This window comes from Momordica charantia, assembly GCF_013281855.1.
Source record: "Momordica charantia cultivar OHB3-1 chromosome 8 unlocalized genomic scaffold, Mcharantia_2.0 BLBB01000008.1, whole genome shotgun sequence".
Taxonomy (NCBI): domain Eukaryota; kingdom Viridiplantae; phylum Streptophyta; class Magnoliopsida; order Cucurbitales; family Cucurbitaceae; genus Momordica; species Momordica charantia.
Window position 1 is genome coordinate 23,701,689 of NW_028275166.1, and position 6,246 is coordinate 23,707,934.

At 27.5% G+C, this 6,246-nt stretch overlaps 1 long non-coding RNA gene across 1 annotated transcript; it reads right to left on the bottom strand.

The window, feature by feature from the left end:
- Positions 1-2,103: 2,103 nt before the first annotated feature.
- On the bottom strand, positions 2,104-4,343 carry LOC148209823 (uncharacterized). Its single transcript, XR_015793039.1, has 3 exons — positions 4,093-4,343; positions 3,533-3,577; positions 2,104-2,507 (listed from the first exon to the last, which is right to left on the bottom strand). It is a non-coding gene; the product is annotated as an uncharacterized LOC148209823 (long non-coding RNA).
- Between the last annotated feature and the right edge of the window lie 1,903 nt (positions 4,344-6,246).

Consider the following 6,246-nt stretch of genomic DNA (forward strand, 5'->3'; position numbering starts at 1 on the left):
AACTTAAATTTCAAAATATTTACTTTCTAAAACAAAAAAAATAAACTTTCAAAATATTTTTAATTTAATAAATATAAAATATAAAAGAATTAATGATATGTATGAGATTTGAACTAGGATGCCAAAGGGGAGTAGAATGCAAATCAATTCGCTTTTTTTTTTATATTTTATTTTAAACCACCAAACTATTTCCAAGAATAATGCTTGGAAAATTGTAGGTGGTATATGTGACTTCACTCTTCCCAAATTGCATGGCGCTGGCGTCATGTTTTTTTTTTTTTAATTTTTGCATGTTGTCTCTTAAAGAAATGACATATGCAAAAAATAATATATAATTATTATTGTGCTATAGTTGTTTTACACCTCATTTTTAATTTAGAGATCTTGGGTTTAAATCTCCATCATGTTATTTTTTTTTCTTTTTATTCTATATAAATTTATAATTTTCAAATTGTTTTCTCTTTTAAACAAATATAAATTTAAATAAATGTTACCTATTAAAATTTATCTTCTCTTCTAAAAATAAAATAACAACTAATTCCAAAAAATAAAATAAAAATATATTGTTTAAAAAAATTTTAGAATAAAAGATAGAATTTATTTTACCAATTGAGTAAACGAAATGAATTAAATTTAAATCAATATTGCCTATTAAAATTTATCATCTATTCTAAAATAAAATAACTACTAATTCCAAAAAAAAAAAAAAATAAAAATATATTGTTTAAAAAAAATTTGGAACAAAAGATATAATTTATTTTACCAATTAAATAAACGAAATGAATTATATTAATGTAGTAATCATAGTTTAAAATTAAAAGCACCTAATTACATTTTCTAATAATATATTTTTTCAATACTAATTATTTTAGAATTAGTTGTTATTTTATTTTAGAAGAAAAGATAAATTTTAATAGGTAACATTTATTTAAATTTGTTCAAAAGACAAAACAATTTGCAATATAACATTTTATGGAATAAAAAAGAAAAAAAAAAGTGAATATAGACTTGAATCTAAAACCTTTAATTTAGATTTAAAATTAAGTGTAGACCCACCGTTGCAAAGTAGTAATATTGTTTTTTTATTTGCATATATTGTTTCTTGAAGAGACAACATGTCAGAATTAAAAAATAAAAAATAAACACATAACGCCATGTAATTGGAGAAGTGTAAAATGACATAGGTCGTTTCTTCTTCAAGAGACGATCTTCAATTTTCTAATCATTATTATTGAAAATAATTTTGTGGTTGATATATATTTAGAATAAGTTTAAAATAAAAAATTATTAAAAATAAATCTCAAATCAATGCATGCACCAACTCACCAAACAAATATTTTGTTCTCTATACGTGCCTAAACACAAAAAAAAAAAAGGAAAACGAAACTACTTTTTGTTGTTTTCAAAATTTGGTCCCATTTTTTTTTAAGTTTCTTTATAATTTATAAACGAGAAACGGGATAGATTACCAAACAAGTCTGTTTCTCAAAAAATGAGAAACGAGAACAAGAAACATGAAATAATAACGTTACCTGGGTCTGAGAATACCCATTTTTAAGGTCTCAAAATTGAGGTGTGTCTAATTAATTGATTATATTCACACCTGTAAATACTATGGAATCAAATAAAAATTTGATTCTTATTCTCTTAAAATAAATGTGGGTTAAATTTTTCTATTGTAATTGATTTTTATTCCGATTCATGATAAGTAAATTGAGCTCTAGTCCTCGTGAACACTTCACAATATTTGCTAGAGAAAATGTCTTTAATGGATAATTTTAGAACTAATATTTCACAAATAACTAAGGACCTGTTTAGTTGGAAACTTTTTGTTTTCAGATTCACGCTTTTGACGAGATTCGCTTTTGAAAACTATTTATGGATTCTATGATCCAAATAGTTAAAAATTATGAAAACGACTTTTTAATGTTTTCAATGTTTTCAGATTCAAAATTTGAAAATTTAAGATGCAGAATTATATTAAAAATGATAAAAATTTTGATAAATATATTACTTCATATTATAAACTCATTTTATGTTTGTTAAAATTAAAACATGTAAAATATAATGTATTTTAAATTACATAACATTGTAAAATAATAATTATACAAAATTCTAATAAATTAATTAATATAACTTTAGATTAAACTTAGTCTTTCCTAATTTACAAATGTATTTATATATTACTTGACATGACCCGTCCCAAACACCGACTAGTCCTAGAACGAGTCGCGCCGACACAGACCCCGACTAACTACGAAGTCAGTGGTCAACTTCTTTCTTTCCTTTGACCTGAACTTTGACTAACAACTCCGAATGGATGCACAATAAAATATTAATCTTAACCAAACAACCATTCTATAAATTTTTTTCCTATCAACAGAATGCAGATAAAATTTCTTACAAACCAACTAAACTACATACAAAGAGATATGTAACTCTTGAACTATTTGGGGTGGCAGAAGCTGAACTAAATTCTTCTTGAAACTCAGATACTCAGGTACAGCCTGGTGGGAAAACAAAACATAAACAGTGAGCTGAGAATCTCAGTGAGTGGTAAGTTAATAAGAAAATATTGTCGTCAACTTCCTTTCATAAACAACTGAAAATTCAGCTCTTAAAACAAACATCATAAAACTGAAGTAATAAACATTCTCATTAAAATTCCATAAAATTCGGGTAAAACTAGAGCAACGTTATACATTTCATAAAACTCAGTAAACTTCTCAAAATCAAACTTGTAACAACAATTTCTTTATAGGCAAATCAAAAAGACAACGCTCCCAAGTCCAGGATTCGGACCAGGATTCGGAATCCGGATTTGGCCCTTATCGCCCCGGCATTCCCCTGCGTCCCCTGCGACCTAGTTACGCCAACTTCTCAACATGCTCTAAAACACATTGTAAAACATATAAAACATTCTTTCTTTCAAACATAAAACAGATCGATAAAACTCAACACCACACATGTATCCATATTCTATTCTGGTCTACTAACGTAGAGTAATCTTAATACGCACAGCAGTGGTCCACTAGCATAGAGTAATCTCAATACGCATAGCAGAATAATTCTCTCAACACGTGGAGTAAAATGGTCCCAAAGACCTCCTATTTCTAGGTATACTATAGAAAAACATTCACATAGCATACGGGTAATCACCTGGATACAATAACATGGTGGTTTGAAAACTTCTTTCTCAATCTCATAAACTGTTCTAAAATTCTTCTTTCCTTCTTTCTAAGAACTTTTCTTTCTTTCTCAAATCATTTCTAAAATCTTTCTTCCTAAAAACATTTCATGAAATTCTAAAATCATTTTATGAAATCTCTTTCTAAATAACATTTCATATCTTTCTTCAAATATTTCTCTAAATCATACAACATTTCTAAATTCTCAAAAACATTTCTAAATTCTCGAACAAACACATTTTCTTTCATTCTTAGCAGAAATGCTAAATCATACATAATATGTAATTTCTCATAAATTCTATATTAATAGGTATCTAAAACCATTTAATAAAATAACCACTCACAAATTCTTCAAACTCGGTCGTCCTCCATTCCAATTTCTGCTCGACCTGAAATATCGATTCAATACCAAATTAAATTCATGCTTTAATCCAATTTAACTTCAACATATTTTTGTTTCCAATTTAAATTACATTATCTTACAAATTAATCCACATAAATCCAATTTTATAACTCAGTCCCCCTCTTCATTAACAACCCACCCTTTTTCTCTCGCTTACCATTTACAAGTGGGTCCCACCAAAATCCATTGAATTTCTCTTCCTTTCACCTTCTCACGTGATTTCCCCTTTCTTTTACCAATTCATTTTTACTTTTCTCAATTAAATTCTATTCAAAAAAATTCCTCTCTCTCTCTCTTCCCAAAAACTATTCATCTTCTTCTTCTTTCTTCTCCAAAACCCACGGATTTTCTTCCTTTCTTCCATCCTCTTTCTCTGTTTTTCTTTCTTTTTCTTCAACCAAGAACCACAATTTAAACCTCAAATAACTTGTCCTTCACAAAACCCACAAATGAAAGGAGTCTATTTTCGAGAATCTCATGGTTTAAAACACTGAAACTTACCAAAAAACAAGCTTCAAAAACTCCAACCGGTTAAAAAAAAACTCTTCCTTCCTCTTAGCCGTACACCACCTTCGATTTCTTTCTCTTCCTTGTTCATTCTTCTTCTCCTACGTTGTCTCTCTTTTTTCTTCACACTTCTTTCTTTTCTTTCCTTTTTCTGTTCTTATGCTTTCTCTTTCTTTCTTTTTATTTATTCTTTTCCTTCCTCTCCTTTTCTTTTCTTTTTAAAACACCTGTCACCCACCTTCTTTAATCAACAACACACACACGTGCCTTCCTAAAAAAAACTTTCATTTCTTTCATTTTTTTTCTTGCGAAATTACCAAAATGAGCTTCCAACTAAAATTCCAATTTTTTTTCCTTTTTTTTGTTTTTCACTTTGAAACGGTCCTTACATTACTAAATACAGAAGAATCAAATGTTTTGGCAATTCATGAGGGATGAATCAAGATAATTTTGAATCAGTGCTCTCAATTTTTTTTCATCCTTTGCTGTAATAATATATCGGGGTTTTGCAACGATAACTTGGTATATCCACTATAGAACCATTAACTAAAATGTCTATGATTAACTAATTGGTGGGCTTGAGGAATAGTCGAAGCCATACCCAATCAAAAAAGGATGTTTTTTTTTTTTGCTTGGTTTGGCCGAAAAAGGATGTTATCCAAATGCATTTCAAGTAATTGTAGTAAAACTTGACCTAATAATCTTTTAAATTAAGATTCAATTACCAAATTTCATTGAATCTCTTCTTTTCAAATTTTTGTTTTTTATTAACAACTAAATACACCCATTAAGTTTTCAAACTTTTATGGATTCTCATATTTTAAATTTTTATTAATTCCAATATCGCCCTTAATTATTATTTTATTCGATTAAATTTGTTTTTTTTTTAAATGATTAGATTTGTTTTTATCAAATTTTTTTCCATATTTGGATTTCAAATATTTTTTTTTGTTAACCCAACATAAAAAATCTCATATTTTACTCCTATCACAATTAATACCGACTTTTTTACTTTTGTAATCAAAATTTAAAAAATTCATCTCTCGTTTTTTTTTCCGGCGTTTTCTTTCACGCCTTTTTTTTTTTTGCAATAGTATGATTAAATATATTTTTATCCCATAATTTACGATACGATAAACATATACTAGCTTTTAGTGGTATATACTCAAATAGTTACATAATATAAACCTTGAAGTATTGAGTCATATATCCAAAATCTAATAAACTCCATGACATGATTTTAGGTTTTCAAATTAGAGATTTAGAGATTTCAAAATAAAAATTAATTTCATATTTGATTTTATTTTTTTCTTATTTAACATATATTATAAATGACCTATGAGTAATTTTTTTAAATGGATTCCACCTATAATGTAAATTGTTAAAAAGTTAGGTTCGTTACATAATTTGAATCCTAAAATAGGCTAGTTGTGTACTAATCCTAATTTGCTAGAGTATGACTTTTTTCAATTGCCCAAAGGTTGGTAGTTACCACCCAACCTTTCCTCGCACCAATGACAACTGCCTATCATACATGAACTCGAATCGATTTGGCCAGTAGAATTGAGCCAGACCAGAAATAAACGCAATGTGAGCATCCATAAATATAATCGGTTGCCTTTGAAGTTGTGGGGATCCCATAGTACTTGGATAGTAGTCTTTCGTAAGCAGGAGCATATGAGAAGTAGGTCCCTTATTTTTGACGTTCTAGCCTTTGTAGTCCCTAAGGGCCCATTTGGTTGGAAATTCGAATTTTGTTTTTGTCTTCAGATTCACTGAATCAAATGGATTCAGCGAATTGGCGTTTTACATAATTTTTGAGATTTGTTTCTGAAAACTGTTTCCGGATTATGTGATCCAAACAGTAGAAATTTTGAAAACGACTTTTTTATGTTTTCAGTGTTTTCAGATTCATAATTTGAAAATTTTAAGAGACAGAATTATATTAGAAAGATAAAAACTTTGATAAAATATATTACTTCATATTATAAACCCATTTTATGCTTGTTAAAATGGAAACATGTAAAATATAATGTATTCTAAATTATATAACCTTGTAAAATAATAATTATACAAAATTCATAAAAAAAAGTTAATAAATTAATTAATATAATTTTAGATTAAACTAAAATTTAGTTTGTAAGTGCT